Here is a 19,860-nt window from a genome sequence, read left to right on the forward strand (position 1 = left end):
CCATTCTGTTTCTTTCCCATGGCATGGTTATTTTCAAATTCATCTATGTTGTACCCATAGTTCACACATCATAGTGTTGAATAGTTGTCTGGTGTGAACATGTCATATCTCCTTCATAAATCATCTGATAGGGGGGGCGCTTGTGGTTTTATCCCTCCCCAAGCCCAGATTTTGGTTATTACAAACAAAGTTGCTATTAGCATTTGTGTACAGCCTTTGTGTGAGCATATGTTTTCATTTGTTTTGGGTAAATACTAGGGTGGAATGGCTAAGTCATATGGTAGGCCTATCTTTAACTTCTTCAGAAGCTGCCAAAATGTTTCCAAAAGGGAGTATCATGTTATATTCCAACTGACAGCATATGAGGGTGTATTTCAGGTCCTTGAAATCCTTACGGGCATTTGGTGCGGTCAGCCCTGTTCATTGCAAGCCTTCCGGTGGGAGTGTAGTGACACTGCAGAGTGGGTCTTAATTTGCATCTCCCTCGTGTTGTCATAAGGCTGAGTACCCTTTTAGTCCAGAACTTTCTTGGTAGTGTGTCTACTTAAATATCTTTCTGTTTTTAATTTGGGTCCTGTGTATTCATTTTAGATGCTTGTCTTTCCTCAGATAAATTGACAGTGGTTTTTTTTTCTCCCTCCCAGTCTGTGGCCTGCCTTTTGGATGGTTTCTTTTGTTTCATATGGAAATTGAATTGTTTCAACATCATGTGTTGAAGAGATTATCTGTCCTTCATTATGCTGCCTTGGACCTTTTCACTAAAAACAACGCCCCCCCCCCCACACACCCAAAATATTATAACCAAAATGCCATCTATGCATAAGTTGTATTTGGCCTCTGCTTTGTCCTGTTGGTCTGTGTTTCCTTCTTCATGGCCATGTCAGGCTGCCCTGGTGACTGAGGCTTTTAATGTCTTGCATTCAGCCCACGTGTGTCTTCCAAGCTTGTCCTTCAAGGTTGCTCTGACCAGCTTTGCCACCTTGTACTCCTACGTAGAATTCAGGGTCAGGTTCTGCCTATCTTCCTGTGGTGTGATAGCTCCTGTCAGCATGGGTTCTTTCCTCCAGCAGTGTGATAAGCTGGTTCCCTCTCTCCTTGCCTCGATTTCCCCGTTCCCAGAGCAGCAGTTCTCATCCTGTGGATGGTGACCCCTTTGGGGGGGGGTCTAATATTAGATACTTACACTATTGTTGACAACAGTAGCAGCATTGAAGTTATGAAGTAGCAATGAAAATTATTTTATGGTTGGGGGTCACCACAACATGAGGAACTGTATTTAAGGGTTCCAGCAGTAAGAGCCACCACCCTAAAAGACTACTTCTGGCAATTAGCATTTTTGTTGTCTGTTCATGGGTTTTGGTTGAGTAATCAACTTCACAGTTGAGTACCCCTCACTGATAAGCCATGCCAGGACTCAAGGAGTCTGTGGAGTGCTGACTTCAGTGGGCTCGAAGACTGCATTGCGCAGTGGGAGTAAATTATACCACGGCCAGCCAGAACCGACTACAATGTAGTTTGCAAATAAGACCCGAGTGGCACCTCTCTGTCTTCAGTGTTACCCTCTGGTCACCACCCCATCTGCCATGCTGTAAAAGGGCCTCGTTCTCATGCTTTTATTTTCCCTCTGAAATGTCAGGGGCAGACTTTGTGTGACCGTATGTGAGAAAGCCTTGCCAAGTGCAGAGCAAGGGCATAGATGCAGACTCTACCCAACAGACCACATCAGACTCCGGTCAGGACCAGGGTGAGAGGTCTGAGGCACGGAGAGGATGTGATGGAGCACCAGTGAATAGCAGAGAGCAAGGCCATGCTACGTTTTGTATCCTCAGTGCCTGATGCTTTCGCTCGTCCTGACATTGTCGAGGAATGAGTGAAAACTGCCGCCTCCCCCATCTTCCCATTCTTGTTACTCAGTCCCTCATTAACTTAACTCATTTAACATTAACTTAAAGTCTTATTTTCCCTAGGCTATCCCACTCAAATCAACCTTCAGCAACTCCAGTACTAACAATGGAGACCCCCGATTTCCTGAACTGAGCTCATGAAGTGGGTTTAATGAATTTTTATTTTTCATAAACCACGTCTGTCTTTCCTCTGTGCCAGGCTCCTGTGCTCCATAGGAGAGCAGGGCCTTTGTGAGGGGCAGGAATAAAACCTATGACCCATGAGACAGAAGGTGCAGGAGGCTAGCCTGTGAAGATAGCAGAGGACCCACCCTGTGCCACAGGGGAGGTGTCAAGGAGGGTGCCACCTTTAAGTTGGGCCTGAAGTTCAAAGCCCCAAATCTTAGAGGGGAAAAAAAAGAGAATCATTTAAATTACGTTTTATTTATTCTGCATGCGTATATGTGCAGGCACGCCGTGGTGAGTGTGTGGTGGGCAGAAGAAAAACTTTTTCTCTCTCACCATGTGGGTCCCAGGATGGAACTCAGGTCGTTAGTCTTGTGGCAGATGCCCTTACCCTCTGGGCCTCTCAGCAGCCAGAAGCCCTGAGTCTTTATCAGCTGTGACAGCAGATACATCACCCTTTGTAGAAGCCAGGCATGTACACAGCGACGCGCGGCAGCTTCATACTCAGAGGAGCCCAGGCCGTGCACCTCACGTGTACTTATATGTATGTACACAGCACACGTTTAGTGTGTGTGTATGTGCAGGTTGCCCCCACTACACAGGTCAGAAAGCTGAGACTCAGAGCAGTCAGGCGGCTTGCAGACCATAATAGGCTTGAGCTCTTAAGTCATAGAGAGTACAGCTTCGAACCCGAGCAGTCTCCTAACACAAGGAGAGAAAAACATTAAATGTACTTATGTGAAACACTGACTGGAAGTATTTTGGGACCTTCAGAATAGGCTTTGTTTTAGTTTTTCTTAGAATCTTTCGATATTTAAGTTCAAGTGCACTGCAAAGGCATAGCTGACATGTCCTTTGCATCCTGAAGTGAGTATGACGTGACAATTGCCAAGGGCCTGCACCCTCCCCTGCTCACTCCCCCCGCCCCCCCTTGGCCTGTGCTGAGCACTGGCCGCAATGCTCTTTGCCCTATTGTGCATTCAGGAAGCTAAATAAGGCTTTACTGGGGACAATAGCACCCGTCAGTTATCTGTGCTTTAGTGTAAACAATAAAATTCTTATTATGTACTCAGAATCCACAAAGCCATTGCCATGGAAACTGTTTTCATGTCTGTATCTTTAATGAATAGGTAATGAAAGAGATGCTGCTGTTACAACTTCATTACTGGTTAAGAAAAAGAAAAGCAAGCGCGTGCACGCAGACAGACAGACAGACAGACACACACACACACACACACACACACACACACACACACACACAGGTATAAATTTGAATTATAGTCTTTGTCACATTTTGGAGTATAAGGAACATTGCAGAGGCATGCTCGGACTGTCATTTTGGACTGAGCGAGTCAGAAGGAAGCAAAGAGACCATTACACGGATTCGTCCCACCATAGCAGTGGCCGGGGCGTTGTCTTTTGGTCTTATTGTGGTATAATTACTTCCGTCCAAAATAATTCCTTCCAAGAAAAAGCATCACCCAGCTTGGGGAGAAGAGAGGGGAGATTGCTTGTGTTGTGCATTCTGCGTTGGCTGATCTGCCTCGAACATGAAAAGGTCTGCCCACAATGGCCATCTTCTGTAACACTTCCTTAACATGACTGGGGCGACAGGTAGGGATTGGGATCGATGTAGAAGGATTTTTTTTTTTTTTTTGTGCCCATAAAAGCTTGCCTGATTGTGGCATCTAATTGCCAAGAGAAATCAATTCTATGTCAATGGAAGTTCCTTAAAAATGACTGTTACAAGAATCATTTACAAAAAGCTATGACATTTCCTTCCTGACAGCCTGGTTAAAATATGTGCAGAGCTCTGAAGCTCCACCAGGCAGTTGAGCCCAGGAACGGAAGAAGGGTCCAGGGTGCTTGGCACACCCACAGTCACACAATACCTTCTGGAACCTTCCCTGTGGGTGAAGGTCATGGCTGGAGTTCACACCTGGCCCCTAGCCCCATGCCATTGCTGGAATGTGCAGGCAGAGTTAAAACAGGAAACAAAAAACAAAAAACAAAACAAAACAAAATCTCAGCTGCAGTTTGATTCTTACAGAGCACAATTTAAAATTTAATTTATGGAGGTGTGTGTGTGTGTGTGTGTGTGTGTGTGTGTGTGTATTGACATGTATATGGAGGTCAGAGGACATTGGTTCTCTCCTTTGGCCTTGTTGAGGTGGGGGGTCTCTCTTGCTACCTACTCCAGGATACTTGGGCTAAGAATCCTTCCAGCAATTCTCCCATCTCTACTTCGCATAGCAGTGCTGGAACTATAGATGGGAGCTGCCACATTTGGTTTTATTATATGGCTTCCCGGTATGGGACTCTGGTCATCAGGCTTGTAAACCAAGGGCTTTTTACTGGCTGTGTCATCTTGCCGACACCTAGAATACAATTTAAAACCAAATCAGCATCCTGTCAGTCCTGGGGTCTATCCACTGTGGTCCAGGTCATAGTCCCTGGTGCTTAGGGACTGACAAGGTTCTCCTGTGCCAGGCCCTAGCATCTAGGGTTTATGGAGACTTCATAAACAGTGGAAGCTGCCCCCATCGTTGGGGGGGCATTGGAACAGATATGTAGATTATTTTCAAGTGCCCTTGAGGGGAAAATATCTATTTGTCTATGAAATGTATTCTCTATTCATTAAAGTTCTTCCATTAAGGAGCTTGGGAAGGGAGGTTTTCTTTCTTTCTTTCTTTCTTTTTTTTTTCTTTCACTGTAGTGATAAGTACTTGAGGATCATTAAGCTACATTTCCTTAATGAAATTTCTAGAAGACAAGTACTGTTCTGTCATGGAGAATAACACTGCCTCACCTTCCTTGCAACCTTGAGAAGGGGTCCTGGAGAATTCCTTTCTCCAGGCTTGGCTTCCTTCTCTGCCTGTTGAGTGTATCAGGCAGGGTGATGGAGAAGCTTCCTGTGCTGATGTGTTTTGTTTGTTTGTTTTTGGTTTTCCAGCTTTTCCCCAAAGCCTAGCCTTGGTGTCATGTGTATGAGACAGAGCACAGAGTTGACTTCCTGAGAACCAGCTGCTGTAAGGCATTGCATCACGGTTCTGGAAGCTGGGAGTCTGAGATCAAGGTGTGAGCAGGCTTGGATTGTGGCTGCAAACTGTTGACTTCTTGCTGTATCAGGGATGCAGAATGATGCCCAGTGATGGTCAGATGCTTAGGCATGGAGACGGGATGGCTAGCACACATAATAGCACATACATTTTGCCTTGGGGATACCCTACATGCATACAGAATACCCTTAGATGGTGGTACTATGGGTGAGAGAATTTTATCTTCTTTAAATTGCGTACATGTTCCAAATCATCCCTGTTTCCCAATAATATATGGGAAACATTAATTACAGCTTTTTAAAAGAAACAAAATATGGAAGGAAAGGCAAAGGCAAAGGCTCTCTCTCTCTTTCTCTCTCTCTCTCAGGCGTTTTATGAGAAGGATTTTTGGTGACACTCCAGCATAACATTAATATTAACTGGAGAGTCATTTCTATAGCTTAAAAGACAACAGCCAAACCACAACCAGAACCCTTTTGAGTGGGTGGTGATGGCACATGCACAGGCCTTTAATCCCCGCACTCAGGAGACAGAGCAGGTGGATCTCTGAGTTCAAGGCCCGGCTGGTCTACAAATTGAATTCTGGGATAGCCAGGGCTGCACAGAGAAACCTTGTCTCAGAAAAACAAACAAACAAACTAACTAACTAACTAACTAACTACAACAACAAAACCCTTTTGTTTTGGATGATTGATTGGAGTGCAAAGAAAAGTTGTATCCACACAGTGGTGAGTTTATACATTCTGTCCACCCGACCAGCATTTTACAACAGCGTGTTACACCGGTTGAAAAATAAGAAATTATATATCACACTGAACCAAGTCACAGAATTCAACTGGGTTACACCTGTTTCCTCAATGATGTCCTTTTTTTTTTTTTTTTTTTTTTTTTTTTTTTTCCTGCTTTCTTTGGGGAACCAATCTAATATACCAAGCCTGATTTTAGCCAATTAATTCTGGAGGATTCCTTGGCCAATATGCAACAATTGTTCATTTTCTCTCTCCCATAGGGTCCTGCTGAGAGGGAGCTGAGCTAATCAGCAGGAAAGAGGCCTGTACATTGTAAATTGCTGTTCAATATTGGGCACATTGCGATGGGAGTGATTATACATGTCAGTGGGGCTAGCCTGCTAGGTAGGGTTGCAGAGAAGGTGGTAGAGACTCCAGTGTGAGCGTCACATTGTTTGTTGATGCTTCAGAGTCTTGTTGGCTAGTAAACAGCTCTGGCTACTTGATGACCAAGTGTGTACTATTCCGTCAGGACTGGGCTAAGTGTATTTATTGGCTTTCTTGGCTTCAGGAACAAAGTGCAACAAGTTCGGTTGCTGGTAGGTGCATCCAACCTTAACTTTTTTTTTTTTTTAACCTGCATTTATTATGTGTGTATGTGTGTGTGTGTGTGTGTGTGTGTGTGTGTGTGTATTCCAATGTGTGCCATGGCACATGTGTGAAGGTCAGAGAACAGCTTGGGAAAATCAGTTCCCTCTTCCACAAGGTGAGCTTGGAGACTCAAGCTTGCTTCATCAGGCTTGGTGGCATGAGCTTTACCCCCTGATCCATCCCGCCCTACCCCAGCCCACACTCTGACATGGAAAAACAGAATTACCGAAATACAAAGTTCACCCTTGATTGAATCACAGAGCGATTTGATTGCAAACATTCTTCACATTGTTTTAAGTGAGTTAGGATTTTGTTGCCATCTGTGTTCGTTCATGGCCACCCTCAGCTGTGTGTGGCATGAGGGCTGAAGGATGAGCTGTAGGCGTCACTGTCTCATGGGCCGGGAAACTACATATGCAACCTCAAGGTGTCAAGCAGCCTCCTTTGGAGGAGCTGGGGAGAGTCTGTCCTTTGCCTTACTCAATTCCTCGGGCTTCTACCCAGCAATCCCTGGTTTTTCCTGGACTGTGGACACACTATTCTCACTTGCGCCTTTCTTCTCCCATGGCAGGCGTCTATGTGTGTGTCCCTCTGATAAGGTCCCTCATGAACTTGATTATATCTTCTGAGACCCAGTTTCCAAACAAGGTTCTTGAGGAACATGAATTTTTAGAGGACACTACTCAACCGTGTGTGTGTGTGTGTGTGTGTGTGTGTGTGTGTGTGTGTGTGTGTGTGTGTGAGGTGGGGGCACTATTTGACCTACTATGGGCTCTAATGTAATAATTTACTCACTGCTACACATCAACCTACGGCGCAAATATTTTTTTTTTTGTTAATTGCAATTTATAGACAGAAAAGCAAGGCTCTGAGAGGCAGACCTGTGCCAAAGCCCCAGCAGGTTGCTGAACCCATGGCTTCCCAGTCCCCAAGTTCTTCTTCATCCTCACAGGTTTCTCAGGCTAGATTCTAGAACATATTTTTGGGATTCCTCTCAATCTCACTGATAATTTTAGGATTTTATTTTTTAATTTGGACAATACTCTCACAGAGACTACTGCGAGCTCATGAGAGAATCTTCCCGTGTATCCAAACATTGAGTATGACTCTGGTGCCAGTATTTGAATTGTGGCCAGGACTGTGCTGGGCTCAGGACAGAATGCAAGCTTAGAGTAGGGGACAGTGTATATAAAAACATGTCTCACTCCAAGAAGGCCCATAGCCTGTCCTGATGGGCAGACATGCCTGGGACCTTGGGGGCTGAACTGAGAGAAGTTTCTGCAGGCAGGGTGGTGCTGGGTGCCCGTCATGCAGGCACAGGTGTCTGAGCACAGCGGCCTCTGGAGCCTCCTCTTGAGATGCTGCTTAGCTCAAGCATAGTATCTCTGTCACATTAAATCTGTGCTTTTAATTGGACTTTTATAGGTTTTATGGTTTTGTTTGTATTTAATCTTTAATTTTGTTTCGGCTTTTATAGATTGTGTAAGAGAGACGGGCAGAAGGAGGTTGTGCCTAATTTACAGCTTGCCCATATTTGAGTGTAATGAAAGGAATTAAACTCAGCATGTCAAGAGAGTGTGTTGGTTGGGGGAAAAAAACCCCTGCTCCCTCTAGCCTCTGGGTCCACTCTTGCCAGCTGCCAGCAGAGGAGAGAAGTGTGTCATTTCACCTAGTTTTAGAGTGAGACAAGCAACTCCAAAATGGGTCTCACAGAGAGAGGAACCAAGAAGACCCATCGACCATCCATGACTCAAAACCAGCAGGTATATATAGAGAGGCAGTTCAAACTGGTGTGAAATGTAAATCATTCAATGGCATGCATAATAAAACAGAATAGCGGGAGACTAATTAGGTCGGTATAATCTGGCCTCTAGATATATGACCAGGACCTGCATTACCTCTTCTCACTCTTCCCTATAGCCCATGAATAGTGACCTTCAAGGTAGCTCTTGGTTCCGGGCCCACACACTTCTCTCTTCTGCTGGCAGCTGGCAAGGGTGGAGTCCAGAGGCCAGAGGGAGCAGGGTTTCTTCCCTAACCAACACACTCTCTTGGCATGCTGAGTTTAGTTCCTTCCATTACACTCAAATATGGCCCCGGCAGGTCCCAGGATGCTGAATGTTTCCATTCATGTTCAATGGAGACATGGCAGCCTGGAGGAAACCCATTAGCACTAGCTTCCTCCAAAGCATCCTTGTACCTAGAGCAAGAGGTGGGCTGAGCATGTTGGCTTGGTGTGTTGGGTACTTACATAGAGCTGGAGACTACAGGCAAGGTTACTAGGAAAGCATGGTCTGGAGGTAGCAGAGGTTGCAAGCCCCTCGGAAGGAAAATGAGGCTGGTGACTTATAAACAGTAAAGAAAATCTGGATGAAAATACCAATGTTTGACTATGATGGGCGGATCTGGGCCCAGGGGTTCTGCTCAAACTATGGCACCAACCAAGGACAATACGTGCAGTGAGCATCAAACCCCTACCCAGATTTAGCCAAGGGATAGGACATTCTCCACAGTTAAGTGGAGAGTGGGGCCTGACTTTCACACGAAAGTCCCCATATTTGACCATGTCCCCTTGATGAGGAGGCCCGATGGCACTCAGAGGAAGGTTAGCAGGCTACCAAGAAGAGACTTGATATCCTAGGATCATATACAGGGGGAGGAGGTCCCCCTCAGTCACAGTCATAGGGAAGGGAATGGAGTGAAAGTGGGAGGGAGGGAGGAATGGGAGGGTACACGGAATGGGATAACAGTTGAGATGTAATATGAACGAATTAATAAAAAATTATAATGCAAAAAAAAAAAAAAAAGAAAGAAAGAAAAAGAAAAGAAAATACCAGTGTTCGGAAGGCTCCCTAGTTAGCTTTCTGTGGCTGTAGTAAATGCCATGACCAAAAGCAACTTGGGGAGAATGGGGCCTTATTATCTCTTATGCTGCCATATCACAGTCTGTCATTCAGGCCAGGAGCTCCAACAGAGCAGGAAGTTGGAGGCAGGAACTAAAGCAGAGGCCATGGAGGAATGCTGTTTACTGGGTTGTTTTTGTTCAGCCACTTTTCTCAGACCTCCCAGCCCACCGCCCCCCCCGCCCCCGCCCAGAGGTGGCACCATCCACAGTGGCCTGGGCCCTCCCACAACAATCACTACTCAAGAAAATGCCCCACAGACTTGTCCACAAGCCAATAGGATGAAGGCATTTTCGCTAGTGGCATTCTCTCTCTCTCTCTCTCTCTGGATGACCATAGCATATGTCAAGTTGACAGAAAAACTTAAGGAGTGCAGTAGACAAACGATGGTTGAGGTGGCAAGCTCTCACCTCTCTTGCTGAGTGACCTCTAGCAAGCTGTCAAGGTCCACCAGGGATCATGGCAGTAGTATCTATATCAGAAAGTTGTTTTCTTTCTTTCTTTCTTTGTTTCTCTCTCTCTCTCTCTCTCTCTCTCTCTCTCTCTCTCTCTCTCTCTCTCTCTCTCTCACCCCCCCCCCTTTCAGAAATGAAATGAAACATGACAGCAGCAATGATTGGCTCCTGCTTGGGGCAGAGATGAGATCCTAATTTTAGTTGTGGTTCAATTTTTAGCGTGGACCCCCCCACTAGAAGTCTAGGTTCCCCAAGTTTGTGGGGGGAGTGCTCCCAAGCTTCATGCAAAATGAAGAACTTGGATTTGCTTGAAACAAACACCTTGAAGTCACAAATCTTTAGTGCTAGAGTTTGTGGAGGAATATATCAACATCCTGGATGTCTGGGGTCAATGTGTCCTAGTTAAGTTCTATTTCAATTGGACACAACCGAGCATCACCTGGGGAAAGGATGTCACAGCTGACGAGTGCCTAGATCAGATTGGCCTATGGGCGAGACTTGTGGGGAATTGTAGATTGTTGATTGTTAAGGGAGGCCTCAGCTCAGTGTGGATGATGCCACCCCTGGGCAAGTGGTCCTGAGTTGTGTAAGGAAGTTGGTTGAGCATTAGCCAGGGAGAGCAGCCAATAAACAGCCTTGAATGTGTAGAGGCCTACAAAAAAAGTCCCCAAATGTGATAGTCCCCTCCGTGATACTGTTCTTTTTCCCCACAACTAATAGGCAGGCAAGCATGTTTTTTTTTTTTTTTTTTTTTTTTTTTTTTTTTTTTTTTTTAAGCAGGTAGAAGATGTGTGGAAAGGCGTTGGGTACCATGATCCTTCATGTCTGTTGTCACTGGTCAATGACTTACATTGTGGACTGGGCAGGCTGCAGCCAGATCTGCAGCTTCTTCCGTTAGTTTTCTCCAGCTCCCTTGCAGCTTCTGAGACCTCTGGAGCGACCCCATCACTAGACACAGAGGCAGGACATACGTTGTCTATTCACCCCCATGATTTCACAGTCAAACTTCTGTGATAAATTGTATATTCCCTATGCTTCGAAGTGGTCCTTGCTATTGCTATTATTTTTCAATAGTAATCTGACCAATATGAGAGGCATTTCATTAACAGTCAGCTTAAAGTGTAAAAATAGAGTCACCATAGCCAACATGTTGGGCGAGCTAAAAGAGCAAAGGAGACTGGAATGGGAAGGAGATGGGAAAGTGGGAGGGGAGAAAGGGAGGGGAAGAAGGGTGGGATAGGAAAAGGGGAGGGGGAAAAGGGAGAAAGGAAGAGGGAGAGGGGGAAGGGAGGGAGGAAGGAAAGAAGAGGGAGAGGGAGAGAGAAGCAGGGAGGGCCGGGAGACGGGAAGGAGAAGGAAGAGAGAACCAGTCTGGCCAGATCTCTAAGCCAGTTTTGAGTCTGGCATCAGCATGGTTTGTTGGGAGTGGCAGATAAAAGGAAGAACATTTGTTTATAGGTGGTAGAGGCTGGAGTCACAGCCAGGAGCTCTGTGAGCTCATATTTCTGGATTTACACATGCATCACTCACACACGCATGCACACACAACGCTCTGCGCTATAGTCTACGATAGTAAGGGGCTTCTTTGGGGTCACTCTACCTTCCTCCTGGAAGCTTCTACACTCTCAGGATGCTCTTCCACTCCTCTCTTCCCCTCCAGTCTTCCTTGTGGCTAATTCTCCAGATCAAGAGGGCAGATTCTGTATGGAATCGGGTACACCACTTGCTCTCTGGCCAGGCTTCCGGACTCACTTCTTCTTCTGACTCTACTGCGGCAAACCCACACATTGTTGGGTACCCCCTAACCCTGCCTTTCCCTCCCTCCACAATCTGCCTTCCCTCGAGTGCTGCTGCACATGGAGCTTCCAGGTGGGACTTTCTTCTCTGTCAAGGATGCCACCTCCCGCTGAGTCTCCCACGAATCAGGACCAATCACCTTCATCATGTGACCTTGTGACCCGCTTGGCCTTGTGGCAGTAGGAAAATCCTTACAGGTTGAGTCCAAATTTCCATTGCTTCCCATCCCATCCCATCCCCTTCCATTGCCTCTCCCTAAGAGGCCATGATTTGTAAAACAAACCTGTCATACCCATGAGGACAGCCATCAATCACATCACAGCAACCTTTGGCTTCAGACATGAACACTCACCATATCTGCCCATTTCCTTCTTTTTCAGAGGCTCCCAGTACCTCTGGTTGGGAGGACATTGCGGGAAAGAACCGTGTCTACAGGCCCCCGGGACCTAATGTTCCAGGAAGCGGGAGATGTATCCAATTCTAGTTTCTGCTACTCACTCACCTGAGGTGTGTGACCTCTCCGAGCCTCAGTCTCCCCATCTGGTTATTGGGTGTCACTATATGGATGAGTGACACTGAAGGTACATTACCTCTACCTTTGTTCCCCAATACTGAAGTGTGCTGACCCCCTTGTCCTTTGGGAGATGCATCCCTTGAGAGCACTGAGACTGAGCTCTACTTACGGGCTGATTAAGGTATTGCTTAGACAGTGTATTTTAAAAATTAATGTAGCAAGATAATAATACGTGGTATCGATATAGTCTTTGGTCTGTTATCTTAATTATGCTTTATGAAGCTACTATAAAAGTGTTAAGTAAGATTACTGCAAATTAATTAATATTTATTATACTCCTGGAAGCTAAGTAGTACCTTCATAAATCAGGGAAAGGGAATGGAAGACAATTCTCCCTGAATTTGTAGGAGCTGGTGCCACTGAGGCTGCTGACTTGCAAGCAAGATTAACCCTCAACTGTCAGCTGAGATTGCCGGAGCATCAGGGGCCATTTGAGAGAGATTTGGCAGGAGCTAAGAGCCAAGGATTCGCCCAGGACCTGGAGCCCCACAGACTGTGCAGGTAACAGCAGTTGATACACATCTTCTCACCGACTTGGTTTTTCCTGAGTCTCATTGCTGGCTTCCTGAGCTGCCCTTTGCCCATATTCATGCAGATTCTTTCAGAAGGAAGAGAGAGAGGAGATGAGAGACAGTGCAGGTTCTGGAACAGACACAGCTTTAGCTCTGTCCATTAGGTTAATACACACTGAGTGGTGTCCGCTCCTGCTTTGAATTCCAGGGTGGCACCATACTTTGGTATCTACACATATTTTGATTGGTATGATCGATAATAAGCATGCTTTCACATAGCCCTGTCACTCACCACTGCTGAGTTTCTGTTAGTGCCAAACTGATTCAGCCTTGGTTCTTGGAGGAGCCTGGCTAAGCTCAATCAAGGCAGGGAAAGAGGAGTTGGCTACTTTGTCTACAAGCCCACCTCAGGCTTAGAATAGGGTGTGTGTATGTGTGTGTGTGTGTGTGTGTGTGTGTGTGTGTGTGTGTGCTTTTGTGTACACATAAACCATATGTAAATATTTACATAGTACCATATGTACAAGCCATATTTCTAGAATTTATTTAGATGTTGGGATTTAACTACAGTATGGTATGGGGTAGGGTGGGAGGATCTGACATTAAATAAAAAACCCTGCTGGTGAAACATGGTTGGAGTCATGCTAGCAAACAGCATATGGGCCACTTGCCTCAGTTTCCCCCTTTTCATGTAGTTCCACCTCTCCCTGCAACCTAACATCTAACTGTGTTTTCCAGGCAAACATATGTACTTGAGAGTGCTTTGCACAAGGTGACGTACTGTTCTAGTCTGGTCCCTGCAAATGTAGATTTCCAGATTCTCACACAAGGTTGTGGATTAGATGCCGTGCAAACAGAAACTCTGAAAGAACATACATTTTGTATTTTCTGCAGTCACTACTTCATACCCATTTGGATGGCTAGTCTTAAAGAGCTTGGAGTAGGCCAAATGATGGCAGGGCTGATGGGAAGCTAAAACTTTCATTCAAAGCTGGTGGGTGTCACATGGGGCAGCCACAGTGGGAAACAATGTGGAAGACCCCCCCCACAAAAATAAAATATAAAATTACCATCTCGTTAGGCAACTCCATTTCTAGACATGTTACCAGAGATGCTGAATGCAAAAGCTCGACCAGTTGTTTGTGATGCAGTGTTTATGATGACATTGTTCATAAGAGCTCAAAGGTGAAAACATGTTGTTGTTTTTCTCATAAAAACAATGTAAAAAATCAGTGTATCTCTCTCATCCCTCCTCTCCTCTGCCTCTCCCTGTCCTTCCCCACCCTTCTCCCATCCCTCAGAATACCCCATGTACTCTCGCTGACACCTTTCCTACCACAGATCCTTCATTTGTCCCTGGCAAAGAAACTTTTTCTCCTTTCTTAGTATATTTTCTTGCATTTCTGTTTCTGCCCTGGAACTAAGCGTTGTTCCAGCACTGTGTGCTTGGATCAAATGCACCAGGATGTATGTGTGTGTGTGTGTGTGTGTGTGTGTGTGTGTGTGTGCATACGCTTGTGTGTGCATTTGTGGATGTTGTATATGTGTGTGTATTTATGTCAAATGTGTTTATGTGTGCATGTGTATACATGTGCATGTATAGTGCCTGCATTCACTCATGTTTGCATGTGTGTGTAACCGTGTGTGTGTGTGTGTACCTGATCGTGAATGCAGCCTCATTTTCTTCCCTCTCCTTGGTTGGCCATGATGCTCTTCTAACTCACATCTGCCTTTCTTCAGTCCATTTTCAAGGTTTTTGTTTGTTTTTGTTTTGCTGGTTGCTGATACTGATGCAGACCTTTCACACGACTCTTCTAAAAGACACATTTGGACATTTTTCCATGTGCTTCTTTTTCAATGACATTATCACATGAAAGACGTATAACTCCAGGGAACCCTGAAGAAGAGGAAGCAGAGTGTAAGAGCCAGAGGGGATGGAGAACACAAGAAAACACGGCCTTCTGAATCAACTGAGCAAGGCTCACATGAACTCACAGAGACTGAAGCAGCAAGCACAGGGCCTACATGTGCCGGCATCAGATCCTCCGAATATACATTAGCTTTTAGCTTAGCATTTCTGTGGGACTCCTGAGTATGCGAATGAGCGAGTCTCTGACTCTTGTGTCTGCTCCTGGGACTCTTTTCCTCCTGTTGGGTTGTCATGTCCAGCTTTGATATGATAGTTTTTGCTGTTGTATCTTATTATATTTTACTTAGTCATGTTTGGCAGTTACCTCTTAGAAACCTGTTCCTTTCTAATGAGAGACAGAAAGGGAGTGGATCTGGAGGGGAGGAGAGATCAGGGGGAACTGGGTGGAGCAGAGGGAGGGGAAATGACAATCAGAATATAGTGTCTGAGAAAAGGATCTGTTTTCAATAAAAGAAAAGGAACTTAGAGAGAGAGAGAGAGAGGGAGGGAGAGAGAGAGAGGGAGGGAGGGAGGGAGAGAGAGAGAGGGAGGGAGGGGGGACAGAGAGAGAGAGAGAGGGAGGGAGGGAGGGAGAGAGGGAGAGAGAGGGGGGAGGGGGAGAGACAGAGAGAGAGAGAGGGAGGGAGGGAGAGGGAGAGAGGGAGGGAGGGAGGCAGGGAGAGAGAGAGAGAGAGGAGAGAGGAGAGAGAGAGGAGAGAGAGATGGAGAGAGAGAGGGAGGGAGAGGGAGGGAGGGAGAGGGAGATGTGTCCTTGGGCATGAGTGGGAAGGGGGTCAGTACCACTGAGAGCGGCTTTGCTCTTGGCCCAGGAAGTCAAACCCTTCCTCATGCCTCTTTGCCATTCTCCAGTCTGTCTAGCAGGAGCTGTTAGAAGGGAGAATTGGGGGGGGGGGGCCCAGATGCGTGCTCCCACCTCTCTCTGTGCTCTTACTCTCCTTTGTGTGTGAGGAGCAGAGAGTTCATGCACAAGCAGGCTGGCTCCATGTTGGCCATTTTCTTGTGTTTTCCAGCCCTGGGTATCAGAAGTTCAGCTGCAGAAAGCCCTCTCAGACTTGCAGTGGGCAGACTTTCGAATCTTGGGGATGACAAGTAACTTGTAGCACACTGGCCAGATTGTCCCTCCTAGTCTGCACTGTGAGATTTCCCCCACCCCAACTAGTTTCTGAAATTGGTGCAGCTACTCTCTCCATCACGACCAGGTCCCTGTAGACTGTTTTGGTTCACTCCTGTGTCCCCAGGGTTGGGGACAGTAGCAGAAACACAAATACATTAATAAATCATTCACGCTTAATTTAGATGTGGCCTAGCAGAGCCCCACCCACTGCTTCTTCAGTACAGGATTTTACGCAAAATTCTGGGCAACTTTAAATAGTTATATGCTAGGACTTGGGTAGCCATGTCATAATGAGAGCCACATGGGGGTACAGTTTGCATGTTTTGCAGAAACTGAAATGTATACAAAAATGACACCCTCTGGGAAAATTCCCAGCCTATCTGTATTAAGCCAAACGTCACCTCTCCGGTCAGCATTATAGTAAGACATGAGGGGGTGGCACTGGATGGGACACCCCATGCTTTTTGGGGCTCTGGGAGAGGGCAAGAAGAGGGAAGAGAGGCGAAGAAGCAAACACATTTGCAGCAACTCTGCCGCGCAACAGATCCATTTTTGGTGCTGAGATGGTGCACTGCAGACAGGGGACTCATTGGATCTATCATTAGGGTGCTAATGAGGAAACATCACATACCTATCACCTGAAAGCTGCAATTGAAAGCCTCACTGTATCACTGGAAGAAGCTGAAAATGGAGTAATCAACATCAGCAAAATCTATTGTTCCCAGAGTGCAAAATTGAGGGATTATTTCTACTGAGAATCGGAATGAAACCTGTTTACATTTGTCACAGCAAAATGATCACATTTTATACCATTAACATTTGGCAAGACGGAGCACCATCCATTAGCTGATCTGCAGATGCCCTGACCACAGATTCAGAGGAAACAAAGAACAGCCAGAGCAGGGGGGCCTGGTCTGCTCCCAGCCCAGGATGGGAACTGAAGCTGTTCCTGGGTTTCTGGCTAGGGTCCATAGGCAGCAGGGAGTGGACAGTCCAGAAGCTAGCGGATGCTGGAGAGGATGCCGCTGGATGCATGCAGTGTCTGTCAGGAGGGTGGTCCCAGGCAGGGACTGTCTGCGTGGTAAAATGTGTTTGGAGCAGCCAAACAGGCTATTCACTGACTTAGTGTTTCAAGAATGGTGGCTCAGTGCTGGTGTTAGGCCTAATGTTCTTCCCCCTCGCCTCTTTCCTTCTCCCTTCCCTTTCTCTTCTTCTTTTCCTCCCTCTTCTTTTTCTCTCTGATCTTTTCTTTTTCTGAGACAAGTTCGAACAACGTAGCCCACAATGGCCTTGAATTGTCATTCTCCTGCCTCAGCCATTTGAGATTACAGCTGTACAGGCACATCTAGATGACAACCTTTTCTTGAATCCCACCCCCGCCCCCAGGATAATGGCTACTTGAAAACTCAGGTCGTTTCTGGCTCTGGCTTTCTTTGAGGACAGAGCTACTTTCCTGAGCTTTCTCGTGCCAGTCCTTGGCAGGACTTAGCAGTTGGCTCTGCCAGGTTAACCTGCTCCAACCCTCAGCCTTTCTCCCTGCCTCAAAACTAGTTTCCCTTCAGAGCTACAGTTTACAGGTACCAGGTCCTGACCCTGGAGCACCCAGTCCTCACAGGACATTGAGAAACAAAGCTTGCTTATGAGGCGGTGGATGAAGCCTAGTACTCAGAGCAGAGAGGACCCCTCCGATTACTTGGGAGTTACCTAACAGGTCCACCCATAGCAGCTGCATTAGCCACAGCAGTCAGCCTTCTGCTGTATCTTCTCAAATTGTTAGTTTTATAAGTATGAATCCCAGGAGACATTCTACAACATACAACGTAATGCTTATTAAGAAGTATCATTCAAAACCCTTCCTGATTTGTAACGGGAGCACCAGTGTGTATTTATTAAAGGAATGAATGAGAAAATCCTGACCCCAAGAAACAACACACCCGTCAAGCTACTGCCTTGGTCCTCAAACTGTCCCACTTCACAGAAACAGGATAAAAACAAATAACCATGGGTCCCCAGAGCAGAGCTCCCTCAAATACTTGTCTTATGCATCAAGATTGATTAGTGACAGTGGAGACTGAGAAGCATCAACGTAAAGTCCCCTCTGTCAGCAAATAGGCCTTTTAATATGTGCTAGGGGTAGGTTTTCGATTGTCACAGTCTAGTCAGACTCTAGCCAGAAATATTTCAATCTGGAAGACTAAACGAATGTCCTCAGCCAATGTGCCCCTGAGTTATGCTGAATCGCCAGGTAAACCTGTGGCCTAGACAACACAGTGCCATTCTACACCCTCTTTGCAGGGGTAGCAGGGGATGGGGTGGGGTGGGGTGGTGAGGTGGTGAGGGGTGGGGGGATAGAGATGGGAGTGGGGCAAGCTACAGGAATCTCCATGACCACCTTGTGTGTGTGTGTGTGTGTGTGTGTGTGTGTGTGTGTGTGTGTGTGTGTGTATGTGTGTGTGCCCGCGTGCACATGGGCATGCTGGTAGGGGGGAGGTAGGACTCAGGGTGAACTGGATAGGAGCTCATACTCAGTTCTGCTGGAACCTAGGGAGAGACCCACTTCTGCTGTGATACATGATTCTTCCTGCCTCTGTCTTCATGCTTGTGTTGTTCCCGCTGCTTAGACAACCCCCACCCGACGCCATCCTCATACTCTGTAAATGGGAAACACCCCCCCCCCCCACTTCATACCCCATCTCTCAGCTTGGAAATCAGCTTTTCAGAGAGGCCACCACAGGTCACCCCACCCAAGCTTGTCACAGGATGTTCATCCTTCTCAGATCTTACCAGTGTTCGTGATCGCGCGTTTCTCTCTTCTCTGCGCATCTCTTTCGGTACCTGTCCACCCCAGTAGCTCTACACTACAGCAGAGCACAGACCCTTTCTCTGTTTCCTCCTATAACCCAGTTCATTGTCATCAGCCCTGGCTACCTGCATAAAAGTCCTGTCTTGAGTCTCAGCCCCAGCTTCTGTCAACTCCAAGTCTCCTCTGCTAGCCTGTCTCAAGTTGGTTGGACGGGGGAGCCAGGGGACAGGGGACACCGCACGAGGGTTTGCTCTTTTGTCCTGGCTTTTTCCTCCAAGGGTTTCCCCAGCAGTAACTGTCATTTTGTATTCTTTCCCTAGAAAGTTAAATGCTTTTCTTTTTCTTTTCCTTGTCTACACTTTAAGAGGTTGTCACCATTGGAGCTGGAGGGGTGGCTCAGTGGTTGGGATCGCTTGCTACTCTTTTAGAGGACCAGAGTTTGATTCCCAGAACCTTTGTCAGGCAGCTCACCATCACCTGTAACTCCAGCTCTAGGGGACCTGACACCTCTAAATTTAAAAACCAAGAAGTTGCGACTGTATCCTCTCATAACTCAGAACCTCATCTCTCTGCCATGCCTCTATCTCAAGGACCAGTGGGGCATGTCACAGCAATCCACGCTCTCCCTCCCCAGGGGGTTGTGGTTGCTATTGCCATGTCTCTGTCACTTCTCTGTCCTCTCACCATGCCCAATACTGGCTTATGTGTCTTATGTTAGAATCTTCGTGTTCAAATAGTACTGTAGCTTCTCTTTCCTGACAGGACCCCCATGGATGTACTCACCACGCTTCACATCTCGTGGTTAACGGTTACTGACTGTGTATTATGGATCAAACCATTTCAAGTCTTTTCTGTGAATCCGTCCAGTTCTCCCAGGCCTATGAGGTAGGTATGACGATCACCCTCAAATTACAAAAGGGATTGGGAGAAATGGGAAAAGATCTGGAAAATTTGCCTACTAAGCAGCAGGACTGTGCCACTGCTGAGTGGGTCAGTGAGCTATCTGGAAGAGGGACTAGAGCACGCTATTGTTTGACCGTCCATTTTACCTTTGCTTGGCTAAATCTGGAGTCTCTTCGGTACTTCTTGTATCCATGGGTGGGGTGTGTGTGTGTGTGTGTGTGTGTGTGTGTGTGTGTGTGTGCAGATGTCAGGTGTCTCCCTCAATCACTCGCCACCTTATGTTTTGAGACAAGGTCCCTCACGGAACCTGGAACATGCTGACTCAGCTAGACTGGCTGTCCAGCAAGATCCAGGAATCCTCC

This window comes from Acomys russatus, chromosome 5 (genome assembly GCF_903995435.1).
Source record: "Acomys russatus chromosome 5, mAcoRus1.1, whole genome shotgun sequence".
NCBI classification, from domain to species: domain Eukaryota; kingdom Metazoa; phylum Chordata; class Mammalia; order Rodentia; family Muridae; genus Acomys; species Acomys russatus.